Consider the following 16,508-nt stretch of genomic DNA (forward strand, 5'->3'; position numbering starts at 1 on the left):
GCCCCCCATTCCTGCAGCAGTGTAGTAGCGTCAGCCTGAAGCGGCCCCCCATTCCTGCAGTACTGTAGTAGCATCAGCCTGAAGCGACCCCCTGTGCATCAGAGCATTGGGCTTGACCTCAGAGCGCTCTGGCCCACCTAGAGCTCCTGTGAACAGTTGTACTTTCTTTAATGGTCTCTTTCTCCTCTTTGCTAAATCCCTTTTGTGCTTTGACTGAACAGAGTAAATTCTCTTAATTGCAAATAAGAATGTCTGCTGATTATAGAGAGGACCCTTCTGTTTCAGGCAGAGAAATACCTGCAAGCATAATTAAATATAACTAAAGCTCTATCTTTAGAACTTAAGCTTTTCTCCATGAGAGTGAATTCAGGCTTCATTCAGTCCTATGCCCTTCCCATCAACAGTAGCACTGGGCAGAAACTGTCTCGGGCTGGAATCACTCCGCAGCGCAGGGATAATAGAGCCTTGTGTGTGCAAAGAAGCATCTCCTCAGAGTCCTTAAAACCCTCTGAGGACATCAATCATGGACCCTTTGATAACCTCTCTCTGATAGTTCCTGGAACTTGGCTTTTTATTTCTTTGTCAGTCCACTTCCTCCAAACATCCCTGAATTGCTTGTTAAAAATTATTTCTTCCTTGGCAGACCTGAATCAGAAACTCTGGAGTAAATTATAAAAATGTAATTTTCAACTTGTACTCAACTGTTTGTTTGTTTGTTTGTTTGTGATAGTTTTATTGTATAGTCTGGAATTCACCATCGTCCTGCCTCGGCTTCCTGAGTGCTGGGATTACAGATGTGCACCAACCACCACAAATAGCTTAAAATTTCTGAGAGCAAACCTTTCTTTTTTTCATCATCAGCCAAAGTATTTTCTTCTTCTCTGAAATGTGTGTGTGTGTATGTGTCTGTGCACACACGTATGGGGGTGTGTGTTAGTAGAAACTCCTAGGTTTTCAACACTAATTACATGTTTAAACATGGCAAATATAGCATCCATGTGCAGTTCAGTAAAATTTTTCAGACTCTGGTTTTGGGTTAATAAAAACCCTTCAAAATACCTAGAGAATGTGAGTAAGAGTGGAGTTCCAATCAATTTTTCTGAAAGTCTTCCCTTCTTTCAGGCCACCCTCGGGAAACTCCTGTCTTCCACAGGAACCTACCCTCAGAGGGGGTATTCCAACACTGCCATGTGGTTCTGTCCGTCGCAACTCCCCCTCTCTAAACGCTGTCATGCATACTCCTTTTCAGGACCCAGACACAGAAACCAGTTACCTGAAGAATGAGAGCAGGGCCTCAGGCTCATTGTTAGAAGACAGGTGTGTTCGCATTGCTTTACTAAATGCCTATGTTGTAAAATTGCTTCCTAAGTATTTATGCTTATGCCCATATATTAATGCTGCTCTCAGCCTTGGGCAGAGAATCTGTTGGTGCAGTTGGAAGCAGTTGCTACAAAGGCTTATACTGGTCAAAGTGCTTATAAGTTACAGTTGAGATTGAGTGTTCAGCCCTAAATGGGACATATATATTACATGCAAACATATAGTCATGCACACACACACACACACACACACACACACACACGCACACAGGTTTGGGTAAGATCCCAGAAGAAGATCTGAAGAGAAAGCAAGGGCCAGAGAATGGGGAGGGGTGCTGTGAAACTCTGTGTTCTGGGCATGGCGTGACCACTGCACTTAGGACCTCACTGTGACTATGACTACCTGCACAAGACCTGTGCAGATCAAGTCAACCAGAACGACCAACATCCCAGCAGAGAGAACTAACTGGATTCAAGTGGGTTACAAGAGAAGCAAGAGGAGAAGACATGAAGATAGAAGGGGACGTGTTGAGGAATATCCCCAGGAAGTAGGAAGAGAGTGTTGAGGATAGAATTATTAGCATGTACTTCTGTGAAATTGTCAGATAGATAGCTAATGATTATTTTTAAAGTAAGGGATGTTGTCAACAGCTACAGGAAACAGGAAACAGACTAGAAAATACCTTATTACAGTCTGTCAAAACCTCTCTCCCCATAATCCCATCCACTTTCTCCTGGACAATCTGTAATAAAACTCTTCTTGTCAAACCTGGTGCTTAGCATTGGGTCCTAGTATCACCAGGCAGTAAGCCCTTACTGGATAGCACTGCTGTCTTGCTCGAAGCCAGGAAACCACGTTTATACTCTGTCAGTCACCCCTCTGCCTTCTCGGCCTCTCTGTCTATACGGTGCTGTCTTGAGAACCTGCCTGCAGCAGAAAAGGGCAAATCAGATCCACATCCCAAAGCTGCTCCAAGGGCGGAAACAATCCCGACAGAAGGCTCTGCCTGCTCTGATGGAGGAGTGTTGGCAGCTCCTTGAAGAGAACTGAGCTTGCCTTTCTGAAGAGATGCCTTATGGATTTCATTTTCCCACTATCCTCTGGTGCCTCTCTGCTTGGCTTTCTTCATGTATTTTTGACAGTTATTCTCATGAATAAATGGATTGTTTGATCATTCCTAGATTTCCTTCTCAGCGACCAACATAAGAAAAGAAAAAATTTAAATGAAAATGTTAAGCCCTCAGACGGCTACTTATGAACAGTCTTAAGAAACACACTTCTCACACATTCTTTGACTGATATGTTTACCAGTTATCATATCTTACACATGTAGCTACAAGCACCCCACTCCCACATCTTATAAGCTGCAGCCGTTGCCCAATCTCAGCACAATGGACATTTGTAAAGGGATCATCATTTGGGGTGAGCAGCTGTCGCATGCATGGACAGATGTTTAGTGACATCGATCACCTTTATGCTGCAGATACCAGAACTGTACCCAATTCCATTGTACTAACCAAAACTTCAATTGACCTGCAGATGGTAAACTTGCCCCTTATTCAGAACCACTGACTATCCTGGGCAGACATAGAATGGATTCCTAAAATGTAGTGAGGAGGAGAGCGGTGGGAGGCAGAATGCCAGCAAATACGGCACAGAACTCGCATTCTGATGGGAAAAGGAGGAAATGTCAGAGGATGTAGCCTAGATTTAAACGGAGAACCTCCGCGGTCAGAAATAACTCTTTGCTTATAACTCACCCCAGCCTCCTCACTCAGCGACTCTCAGTTTGAAGTTTCTCGTTTGATCATTTGAAGTTAATAAATGCAAACTCCAGGCTTCTGCAAAAAGGTGTCCTAGCTCACACGACACTGTCTGCCTTCTGCTTCCTCTGCTGTGAACACTGCCCTTGCAGAGGAGATGCATGGCGAAAGAGCTTCTGCCACTCCCAGCAAGGAGGAATGAGAAGAGCGCTGGCACCGAGGCAAAACTTGAAACGCAGGGTCTTCTCTGCCCCTGAGCAAGTTTGCACAGAATACAAGTCCACACCAGAGCCTTCAAAGTCTGAGGTGTTTTCCACAATGAAATGAAGCAAAAGTGAATTACAGGATCCGGCTATGTTTTCCTGAAATTTCATGGACTTTGATGGATTCTCTTCTTACTCGGAACTCCTATACACTAACACACTGCTATAGACTGATAGAGTTTGCATTTTTCTTCAGGCTCTAACTGGTTGCCCATTTCCTGGTAAGGAAAAACTCCACCTGGGACAACAGGTGCCAGGAAACTCACTGTGCAGGGTATTCATGTTGAGCAGCCACGATGTGCCATCGACCTTTGTCCTCAGGACTACTGGGTACACAGCCATCTTTCTGCTCTCTCTCTTCTCTCTGGCTCTCTCCCTTTGGTCGCGCTGGGCACACACAGGGTGCAACACAGGGTCTTGCAAGCGTTAGAATGTACTCCTCTACAGAGCTATAGCCCAGACATTCTAGTTTCTTCTCTGTTGCTGTGATAAAATGCCCTGACAAAAGCAGCGTTCATGAGGAAGGTCTTATTCGGATTACAATTCCAGAGAGGTCACAGGAGGAACCTAAAGTGTTACATCATAGTCCAGAGTAGAGAGAGATGCTTGGGCTCCCTCGGCTTACTCTGCGAGTGCTCAGCTAGCTTCCTTCTCTCTTAAATAGTTCAAGGTCCAATTCACAAAATGGTGGGTCTCCCACATGGTTAACAACTAAAACAATTCCCCCACAGACATACCCATGGGCCAACCTAATAAAGACCTAATAAATTCCTCAATCAAACTCCCTTCCCAGGTAATTCTACATGGTAGCAAGATGAATTTTTTTCTTTTTAAATATCACGTTACTTTATAATTATTTTTATTACTTTTATTTGTGTGTGTATGTGTGTGGCCACATGAGTGAATGTTACATGTGTGCAGATGCCCAAGGCAACCAAAAGAGCCTAGCAGTTCCAAGGGGAACTGAAGCTACAGGAGGCTGTAAGCTGCCAGATACAAGAAAGAGGAGTAAGCACTCCTGACCTTTGAGCCATGTTTCGAAGCCTTGCTGCAAGTTAACACTTGAAACTAACCATCAGCCTTCTTACTGACTTCAAAAAATAAATAAATATTTTGATTGATTGATTGATTGATTGATTGGGGGAGGGTTATTTCATGTGTTCATGTGGAGGTCAGAGAACAACTTGTGTCCAACAGCACTCTCCATATGTGGGACCCAAGGATCAAACCCAGGACGTCAGGCTCGGCAGATAATGTCTTTCACTGCTGAACCATCTTGCTGACACTCACAGATTTTAGTACTGATACATATGAGAAAATGGCATAGGGAGCTACTTCCAGAACAGTGCAATGAGAATCTCCAAAACTCTCCATAAAAATCTCGATTAGAGCAAAAAGCACACAAGCCAAAAAAGAAAAAAGTCAAGAAACCAGTAATGGTCCTTGAGAAAGGGAAGAGGCCTTCTATAGAAAACAAGGTAGTACAAATCACGTGATATGAAATTGAGAGAGGATAGTAGGGTTCATGTAGTGATGAGTTAACAAAACTAAAGACGCATTTAAAAGCTTTATAGAAACCTACTACTTTGTAAACTAATTTTAAAATGTATTTTTAAAGGAGTTTGAACACAGGTAGCCTACATGGGTAGACAATGCTGTTCTCAGAATAAATGGGTTATTAAAAAAAAAAATCTCATGACCAAACATGGGATACTTCCCTACCAACTAACTACTGGTCAGGTAGGCCCTAGAAGCTCCCAAAACAGCATAGGCTATTGCCATTCTCTTGGGTGTTTACCATAATTAGGTGATAAGACCCTATTGCTGAAGATAACACACACTTTGGTTGCAGGCTATAGAGAAATCAGACTGAAGCTGACCTGAAAGCTTCCTCGTCACTGGATGGCTTTCAAAGTGCCAGAAGGTGCTGGGCAGGCTGCTGGGAAAGGGAGGCAATTAGTGGTGTTACACAATGCTGGACTCTGCTTGCTACAATAGCAACCTGCCAGGCAAGGTGTACTCATAGCGGTACGAAGGTTACTGGGAAACCACATGCTTTTAGAGTGGATTTGAGACCCCCACAGGAGGGAATTCATAGCTGATGTTACAAACCTGGTCAAGAGCACAAAGCTAGGATGATCGGAGGTTCTAGCAGGGCAACCTGCTAGTGTTGTTTTGGTAAATGGTCATATTGGAAAACTGCCTTCTAAACATTTAAGTTTCTATCTATAGAGCTTTGCTGTTCTCGGCCTTGGTCATTGACCTTTGCTGCTACCACAGTCTTGCAACGGGCATCAGTTAATACAGATGCTCATACTGGCCAAAATGCTGAGAATTAGTGACTGTTGAGGGCTTGTCCCTAAATGGGACATATGTAACTGTTGCACTCGCCCAAGGCTCAGGGAACTTCACAGACACAGAGCCAGAGGATGGATAGGAGTGCTATGACACTCTGTCTTCTGGGTGTGACAAAGCCATTGCACTCATGAAATCACAGCTGTGATAGTTACCTACAGAAACCCTCCTAAGCCGGGCGGTGGTGGCGCACGCCTTTAATCCCAGCACTCGGGAGGCAGAGGCAGGCGGATCTCTGTGAGTTCGAGACCAGCCTGGTCTACAGAGCTAGTTCCAGGACAGGCTCCAAAACCACAGAGAAACCCTGTCTCGAAAAACCAAAAAAAAAAAAAACCCTCCTAAGAGCAAGCTAGTCAAGATTCCAGCACAGACAGGAGGGAGCTCTTGAGACCTCATCTAAGGAGCTATTGCTGAGGAAGGAGATTTTTCTTTGGAGAGATAGCCACTGGGAGGTTGCCCATGCTCCAGTGGGTTACCCTACCATATGCACATATAGGCAGCAATAGAGGTTATAGGGAAGAAGAAGAGGAGGAGGCAGAAGAGGAGGAAGAAGAAGGAGTTGGAGGAGGGTGGCATGAAGTTGGAAGAAGAATGTACTGACAGGTCCTAGGGGAGCAGGAGTGAGTAGCGATGGACCTGATCAAAATATATTGCACTACATTTATAGAATTCTCAAAGAACAAATAAAAAGTATTTTGTAAAGAGTTAAGGATTTAAATTTTTCAGAACCATGCTAAAGTCTCAAAGATCCAAGGAGTATTTATTTATGAAGAGTGTCTGGATTTGTGTGGAAATCGGTGACACGTGTGGTTATAAATGTGTCCTGTCGTTGGCAAGAGACTTGAATCTAGAGTGGCTCCCTGGAGCCCCAGGCGATGTCCCCAGTTAGTTCCTTGGGCAGCTGAGGATAGGGAACCTGAAATGACCCTATCCTATAGCAATACTGATGAATATCTTGCATATCACCATAGAACCTTCATCTGGTGATGGATGGAGATTGAGACAGAGACCCACACTGGAGCACTGGACTGAGCTCCCAAGGTCCCAATGAGGAGCGGAAGGAGGGAGAAGATGAGCAAGGAAGTCAGGACCAAGAGGGGTGCACCCACCCACTGAGACAGTGGGGCTGATCTATTGAGAGCTCACCAAGGCCAGCTGGACTGTGACTGAAAAAGCAAGGGATAAAACCGGACTCTCTGAACATGGCGAACAATGAGGGCTGATGAGAAGCCAAGGACAATGGCACGGGGTTTTGATCCTACTTCATGTTCTGGCTTTGTGGGAGCCTAGCCAGTTTGGATGTTCACCTTCCTAGACATGGACGGAGGGGGGAGGACCTTGGACTTTCCACAGGGCAGGGAACCCTGACTGCTCTTTGGATTGGAGAGGGAGGGGGAGAGGAGTGGGGGAAGGGGAGAAGGGTGGGAGGAGGAGGAGGGAAATGGGAGGCTGGGAGGAGGCGGAAACTTTTTTTTCCTTTTCTCAATAAAAAAATAAATAAATAAATAAATAAATAAATAAATAAATAAATAAATAAATAAATGTGTCCTGTCCGTTCTCCCCACTGCTGAGATAGACTCCTGAGAAGCTTCAGCAACTGTGGGAAACAACACCATAGCAGCCATTGGAGACCACAAAACAGGCCTGAAATGCTCTAAAACTCCACAGAGTTTCCACCGGTTGGCATCTGAAACTCATGGGTCCTCTTTGTATTTGGCCTGAGTCAGAGGTAACTCATTGAAAAAACTCAATTCCCAGGACATCTATCAAAAACAGGCAGCAGAAATCTAAGATCTAAACGTAAGAACTTAAAGTATAAAATTCTTAGAACATTCTGGTGGTTAATTTTAGGTGTCACCTTGGTGGACTAAGAGACACCTAGGTATCTGGTATCATTTCTGGCTACATCTGTGAGTTTATCTCCAGAGTATATGGGCCAGCAAAATGGACAAAGATCTGTCTTTTATCCACAGATGGATATTCTCATTCACTCTCTCTCCCCCTCCCGCACCCTCTCCCCTGCATCATGAACATTATATCGATCAGTGTTCATGTGTTGCTAACTGCAGACACTGAGGGGTGCCCTAGGATCCATAATGCTTACTTCAAGCATCCTCTAAGACCTCTAGTCCCGGGATGGGCTGTCGCTCTGTGTCATGAGTGACTGTCCTCCAAGCCAAGCACCCGCCACCTTTGGGAGTTCAGCTGTGTCCCTCCTTACAGCAATCTGGGCTTGTCGGTGGGTGGTTTACCCCTTGCCTAGAGACACAGGGTGTGGTACAAGAGTCTCTCTGAGTATCGAGCTGCCCCTTGACACCTGGCAACCTCGCAGGTGGAAGGAGCTAATGCAGAGTGAAGGATCCATCCATGTGGCTACGTGGAAGTCCTCAGCCCTGCTGGGTAAGGCTTTCCAGGTGTGGACAGTCGGTGGACAAATACCCACACCCCAGAAGACTCATTGGTACCACGGGGTGAACCTTGATGGAATCGGTGCCTCCATTGGTCATTCGAACTTCAGAAGGAGGGGGTGGACAACATACACAGATACACACAGACACACACACACACAGACACACACACACAGAGACACACACACACACATCCCGAGTTCTGAGACCTTTGGACTTAGACTGCACCATAATGCCAAAATTCCAGACTCTTTATCTACCAGACAGATTAAGAAAAACATCTGAGTAAAAGTAGAAACAAAAGATAAAATATACTTGATGATACCATTCATATATAACTCTAGAAGATGCAAAGTAATCTAGAAGGCAGGCAGTTTAAGAACTTATTTAAAGGGTAAGAATGTGCCTACCATGCAGCCTACTATCCTTCCCCTCAAATAAAAACATACACAAATACTTTTATGGCATTTTTTTATTGTAGCTTTATTTGTAATAACCCAAAGACTTATCAAGAGGTAAAGAAATAAGCAAGTGGGCTATATCCATGCAATGGTAAGCTATTCCGCAATAAAAAAGATGAGTATTCAATACACACAGCAATATGGAGATAATTATATTACTCAAAAGGAATCATGCATAAGCAATAATGACTATAGGATTCCCTTTATATTGAATTCTAGAAAGTGCAAACTAATCTTTAGTGGCAGTAAGTCAGTAGTCACATGAGCTGCAAGGGTTTCTCATGGCCTACTTAATCTGTCGATCTACATTCAAAATAAATCTTATCACTATTTTAAGCCAATGAATTTTGGGATAATTTTTTTGCTCAACTGTATAAACTGGAGCCATTCTGCCCCTCAGTGGAGCCTAGAAACCAAGTGCTGTAGTAGGGTCAGTCTTCCACTGAGGAGACTAATGCCTTCATTCTCCCCTTCCATCACAGGACTCCAGTGCTGCCTAGAACAATCCTCAAGCCCCATGCCTTCCCAATTCCTCCTATCACCACATACTATACCCTGCAAAATACCCTTGGGTTCTTCTGAGAACTGAACACATGCTCCACCCTGCTTCAGAGTGGAAGTTCATTATCTCAAGAATCAGTTTGCTTCCATTGGAGAATTTGGCCATATTGTAGATAAGACCTTCTGAGAACACATACCTTATCCCAGAAGTGATTTAAAGCCAGGGAATTAGGAGAAGTCAGGTCAGCCCCTCCCCTAGCTCTTGATTGGATAACCTTTGATATAATCCACCAGCAATAACCAGACATCAAGCTTATTCCATATAGTACATTTTATTTCTCAGTTGTTTTGAAGCAGAAATTCAGTACCATTATTTACTGGATGGATGGATGGATGGATGGATGGATGGATGGATGGATGGATGGACGGATGACGGACAGACACAGGCTGTTCTGTTTGATTAAGCATCCACTGAGTTATGATACAACTAAAACCAGTCTATCAACAGCACAGCAGAAGTTCTGCCATCCACAAACTCAGCTTTAACAGCCAGTGGGGATTTTGCAAATAAGAGAACTAACATAGTAATTTTTCCTGTTACCAAACAGCTTCCATGTAGGTCTCAAGAGATAGCTTCCTCAAGGAGAGAATTGGAGCTAATGATACACAGTGCACATTGAGTTCTTTGTAGGTTCCTAAAATATTATCATTACCACTACCTCTACAATAAAACTTGTTCTTAGTCATGTATATCTGGATATGTATGTACATACAAGCTCATGTATGTATGTGTGAGTCTATGTGGTATGTGTGTGTGTACATATAGGTATATATAAGTACATGTTGGGTATATGGTGTATGCTTTAGTTGCCTTTCTATTGCATTGACAAAGCCCCATAACAGAGACAACTTATAAATGAACATGTATAATTGGACTTAGTTTCAGAGGATTACATTCCATGATAATGGATCAAAGGTATGGCAGCAGGAACAGCTAAGAATTCACATCTTGATCCATAAGCAGGAATCAGAGAGAGCATTAGGAATGGTATGAGAGTTTTGAAACCTCAAAGTCCATCCCAGTGACACACCTCCTCCAACAAGACCATGCCTCTAAATCCTTCCCAAATAGTTCCAGCAACTGGAGACCAAATATTCAAACATATAAGCCTATGGGAGCATAGGCTTCCAAAGTATAACAGTGTGTGTCCATATAAATCTTGGGGCGTGTGGTGTATATATGTAAGCACATATTGGGGGTGTGCACACATGTGCACATGCACATGGAGGCCAAAGATTGATATCAGCTGTCCTTCTAAATCACTCTCTGTCTTATTTTCTGATACTAACCCTGGAGCTAGCCATTTGGTTAGACTGGTTGACCAGAAAGCCCCAGGGATCCTCCTGTTTCCATCTCCCTACTTCTGGATTATAGGCATGCATCACCACACCACATCTTTGCATAGGTGCTAGGACTTGAACTCAGGTCCTGATACTGTACAGCAAGCCCTTTACCCAGTGAGTCAATTCCTTAGTCCAGTCCTTGGGTTTCTTGACCAGGCATCTACTGCTCAAACTTAGAAGTCTAAATAGAGGTGTTATTAAAAATCACAAAGACTCCTCCACACGCACAAAAAAGAAAAACTTAAATTGCCTAGAACTCTTAGTGAATGTTTCAGTATTTTTCACACTTTTTTAAAAACACATTTTTGCCAAGAGTCTAAGTCACTTTCGCATATCTCTGACTACATTAGTTGCCATGGTTTTCTAGCTTTCACTACTTCTGAAATAAACAACCCATTAGATTTATGCCACTGTTAATTTGTCTTTTTGTACAATGTGGATGGGTGGTTTGTAGCCTAAAAACCAGCATGAGTTATCCTAAGAATCCCATCGAGAAGAGCTGGCACAGTAATGTCTTAATAGTATGTAGAATGAGGTCAGTTCTATTTGCGAGGCAGGGCCTCATGAGAAGGTAAGTATTCATTCTAATTAATATGTTGATTTTATGTGCCACTTGTTAAAGATAGTTGGTTCTATTAATTGTTTGTAAAGTTTAGTGCTGTCTTGTTGCAAGTCCCTTTTCTTTCAAAGATAGTAGAAAAATAAAAATTATCCAAGGGTTCTCCCCCCACCAAACCCACAAATTCTGAATCAAGATCATATTCTCTTTCAGTGTCATGGAGAACAATTGCCCAAAGTCTTTATTCAAGAAACTACACACACACACACACACACACACACACACACACACACTGCCACCCCCACCACTACCACCTCCATTTCTAACACAGGCCTGATGTAATTCTTGCCAGAACCTGAGGTTCCATTTCTCCATTCTATAGCTGAGCATATAAATGTTTTAAATATGTTGAAGTAAATGGAGCCAAAATACCTGTCAGACGAATAATAATTATACCATTGTTATTGTTCCAGCGTGTACTGAGTGTGTAGTGATCATAAAGAGAAATTTAAAGGGTATAAAAAGGGAAGAACCATAAGAGATATTCTCTACCCAATTTTATATGAGGAAGAAGAATATGCAAAAACTATGAATAACCATCTTTCACATCATACAAGGCAAAATCTTGACTATGACTTTTAACTCTTCACTCACAGTAGAAGGGAATTCCAAGTGTTGCTAAGTGGTCCTCTGCTCAGAACACTCATCTCCTCACTCCCGATGGAAAGTGTGTTATTTTCCTCATGCTCTCACAGATTACCTGACAGGAAGCAGCTTAAGGGAAGAAGGGCTTATTCTGGCTCACAGTTTGAGATGATACAGTCCATGATGGTGAGGAAATCATGTTGGCAGGTGAAGGAGACTGCTGGTCACATTGGGCCCACAATCAGCATGAAGAGCTATGGATGCCACTTCTTAGGTCTCTCCTTTCTTTAGTTCAGAACCCCAGCCCTGCCCACACTGAGAATGAGTCTTCCTACTTAAACAACCTCATGTAAAAATCTCTTCATAGATAGACCCGAAGATTTGTTTCCATGGTGACTCTAAATTCAAATTGACAATCTAGATTAACCATAATAATCTGCAAACAATTTCCTCCATAAATATGGTCCTGTTCTTCTCAAGGACCATGCAACAGTCTACAAGGCTCCAGAGACTTTCCTCGTCAGAGCACTTACTACATTATACACTAATTGTCCACTTCATTCTCTGTAGCGCCAATTAAATTAAATCCCATGAAGACAGAGATACACTTGGTCAAGTAGGTGAATGGCTGCTCCAGGTTTGGTGCACAGAAGACATGCCATGGATGTTCTGTACACACTTATGGGTCAGCCAGTATCCCCAGAGCACATTTGAAGAGCCTGAGCACAAGGCAAAGTAGAATAACATTGAGAACCAAACTGCTCACCAGTCCCCTTAGACAACAAGGAAGAAAGAAAGAAAGAAAGAAAGAAAGAAAGAAAGGGAAAAGAAAAAACCCACTTGTGAACACCATGTAAATAAATGAAAATTTTAATTACAAAATAAAATAGATGAAGACACACACAAAGATGAACACAAACTCTCCCACTAAGTATTTAACCCAGGTTGTAGACCCTGTCCATTGTGTATGGAAGGGGAGTCGCTGGGACTCAGCAAAAAGGCACAGAGAAAACAAAAGTAAGGAGATGACACAACTTTCATTCCTACCATTTGTTTCCCACCCCCATGATACATTTTAATAGAGTTGCTAAGAGAAGAAGCAGCTGCCGGACTTTCCTCTCCCTCTCCTGCCTTCTAGGCTCCTCAAGAGGAGCTGACAACAGGCAGAAGAAAAAGGAAGAAAGGGCATGACTAATCCCTGCTTCAGCTTTCAGTTGTCAGTTTCTGACACAGGATCAGAGTCATGCCTGAGGCTGGAACAACCCAGGGAGCCAGTATTCAGGCTCGGTAGCTCCAAGCCTAGGCCCCCTGCTTGCTCCTCATCTCAGACTGGGCCTATTATGGGGGTGAGGCTCCACATTCGTCAGCGTCCGTCAGCATCACTGGGTGTCAACATACCTGGACAGCTGCTAAGTGTGACTCTGGCCTGCCAACTTACAACAGGGATGCAGCCAGCCAGCCAGCGCTGCACTTCTCAATGGAAATGCCTGTTTGATCTGTATCAGCACAGACTGCATCTTCTACAGGCTTGCCACTGTGTGTGATGCCTCTATTACACACAGCCTCTGGCACATGGGCAAGGCGGAACCTTTGCCCAAAATCCAGAGATGCCAAAAGAAGAAGCAGAGCTTAAGTTGATGTAGCCGTGGTTACAACACAAACGTCAAAGTTGATACTTCCATCAGTAATTCTGGACAGAAAGCCTAAATGGAGACCAGGGTCTCCACCTTTTTCCTTCTCAGGCTCCACCCTCACCTCTGATCACCGGAAGTCTTATCTGCACCCAAACCCACCCTGTTCCCCCTACACCACAGCGCTGATGAGAATGGATTCTGGCAGGGGAGTGTTGCAAGCACCCCACGAGGCCTTCCGTCTCCAAGCTGAACCCAGAGAAAGTAGCACTCCACTGACGAGCGCTTGCATCTGGGTCCTCCCAGCTCCCCCCAGGTGCTTCATATGTAAGCTCAGTTGGAGAGTGACACTTTCCAACGGAGAGCAGCTGCTCCGCTGAGCACCCCTCCGAAGAGGATCTCTGCTAAAAGCTAAAATGCTGCGGTCATGCCTACAGAATAAAAAAGCAGGCTTAAAGAGACAGCCTTCTAAATGACAGGGCTTGCGACTGCAGATCTTGGGAAGTCGGGATGAAGCCAAGGCTGCCTGCAATTCTTAGCTTCTTTATTCAGCACAGTTGTGAGAAAGCCTTTTGTTACAAACATCAGGTCCCTTTCTTAAAGCACAGATGAGAAACTCAGGATAGAGTAACTTGCTTAGCTCTTGCCAAGAATGTAAGCGCGCTTCTCTCTCCACAGCGGGCGGCCACCAACGCTTCCACCTGGCATGATTTTACATTTGGGGACAGTTAGGAAAGGACTAAAGTTAGACCCTATTGAATTCACACTTGGGAAGGTATGAAACGTGGGGCTCATAATGAACCTTGTTAGGACTAATTCAGCCTCACAAAGAGTAACGTGTCTTATTTCAAAAGGTAATTCAGGTTCTCTGTAGAAATATAGGCGAGCACAAGTAAAAAGGAAAATCTATTCTGCCAAAGCAGTTGCTTCTCTCCCTCTCCCTCCCTCCCTCTCAGGAAGTACAGTGTGTGTGTGTGTGTGTGTGTGTGTGTGTGTGTGTGTGTGTGTGTTTCAAGTTCTGAGTGCTATTTTTTGACTGGCATTTTAATGACTAAAGTTGTTCTGAGTTGATATTGTATGCATTTTTTAAATACAAAATAGCAATTTTTTAGTAGACTCTTGCTCTATTACCCCTTAATCATCACAAGGATTTAGTTAGCTAGCTAGTTAGTTATTTATATTGCATGCGTAGTGTGCATGGATGTGCACATATCCTTGTGCATGTGTAGAAGGTGGAGGACCGTCTTTCAAGAGTCAGTTTTCTCACCAGGCAGTAGTAGCACACGCCTTTAATCCCAGCACTCGGGAGACAGAAGCAGGGAAATCTCTGTGGGTCTGAGGCTAAGCTGGTCTGTAAGAGCTAGTTCCAAAGCTTCAGAGAAACTCTGTCTCAAAAAAATAAAGGAGTCAGTTTTCTCCTTCCATCATGTGGGACCCAAGATCAAACTCAGTCATCAGGCTTCAAAGCGTCATCTCACCAGCTCCCCAGGAGGACTATTTGGGTTATTAGATTTATTACTAATAGATCTTCTATTATAGCTTACCATTTTATAAATGGAGAGACAGAGATGTAGGAGGATGGATGTTCATCTTCTGAATCTCCCCTCCTTATCTTCCCGTTCACTGCCCTCCCTCCAAGCCAACAAAACAAACCAGCCTTGGTTTAGTAGGCACTGTGAAAACAGCCCTGGGGTGGGAGTTGGGGGCCACTTGTAGGGCTCCCTCTGCTAGGGCAGAGCAGGTATGCCTAATCACTGCCTCTGGCTACCCTATTACCCTGCTGCCCGGCCTGTGTCAGTGTTGGACCTGGGTCAGGTTCATGGGACCGTAGGGCATGCGGCTAACAAGGCACAGCCACTCTCTGAGCTTTCCTAGGAGCAGAAATTACTTTAACTGCGTTTCCTCTGCTTGGAGGTGTTTGGTCTTCTTTCCTGCGTGTTGGCTCTCTTATGACATCTTTCCCTCCTGTTTCTCTTCTCTCCTGGTCTGTTTTTCATTGTCTCTGAAACAGACTGTGTGTTCTCCTTTCTTCAACTCCCTTGGTCCACCACAGCTCAGTCCCCACCTCACCCCAGTCACCTCCAATAAAGAACCATTTCTCAGTTTCATTTATATAGGTATAATAAATCCTCTTTCCCCCTTGATCTAACATGCTCATTAGAAGTTGTTCCTGGCACATAGAAAAGCTGGTGATACCCAAACTGGCAAATAAATCCCCACTCTGTATAAGGAGGGGATGGTGGAAAACCATCCCATCTGGAAGAATCTGCTGGCTACTGCTGACACACGCAAGAACACACACCCCCAACCAAGTTAGAGCCATCTTCCTGACTTCCAATCTGTCCACATTCTTCCACCAGGACTCCTCCTAGCTCTCGTTTATCCCCAGTGCAACAGAAACCAATCTGATGCTGTTGTGCTAATAGGGTATCTCAGGCATCGTTGAGTTTCACCACCCGGGTTATCCTCCACAAACGTAAATACAAGTAATGTGTATGAAGAGCTTGCAAGGCTCCCTACAGGTACCATCTGGCATCAGCTCTGCTTAGCATTTAATAAAGGCCCAGGTATTCTAGAGAAACTCCATGGCAGCCCAACCTGCTACCTAGAAACAAGACTGTCTCGCTTCACGTGTTACCATTGAAGCTTAAGGGTTAGGACTCTCTCGGTCGTTTAGAAAGTAAGAGATGTCAGGAACCAAAATGCAATTCCTTTTTCCTTCTAGGGTGACCCTCCAGCTGGCTTTGGGAGCACTGCTTCTGTTTATTGCATTCCCAAATGTCTCGCCTTCTGTTTTCCTGTACCCTGACTGACCCCTAATTTTAGACACACAGAGAGTTGTAAATCAAAATTCCAATGATTTTCAAAATGTGGTGACTAATACTGATTGTTAATTCCAGCTGACCATTTGACTGGAACAGGAATGCCTGCCAAGAGGGAAAAGCAGGACTGGGGAGTGTGAGGGCATCTTCAGAGGTGAGCGTGTGAGTTTGAGTAGGCTAGGGAGGGAAGACCTGTCTTCAGTGTGTATAGGAACTATCCAGAAAGCTGGGCATGCAGACAGAATAAATACAGAAGCTAATCTTCCTCCATCCATCCTGAGAGCTAGGATACTGAGCTAGTTCTCCCATTCATCCTGAGAGCTAGGATACTGAGCTAGTCCTCCATCCGTCCTGAGAGCTAGGATACTGAGCTAGT

The sequence above is a fragment of the Microtus ochrogaster genome, linkage group LG5 (assembly GCF_000317375.1).
Source record: "Microtus ochrogaster isolate Prairie Vole_2 linkage group LG5, MicOch1.0, whole genome shotgun sequence".
Classification (NCBI taxonomy): domain Eukaryota; kingdom Metazoa; phylum Chordata; class Mammalia; order Rodentia; family Cricetidae; genus Microtus; species Microtus ochrogaster.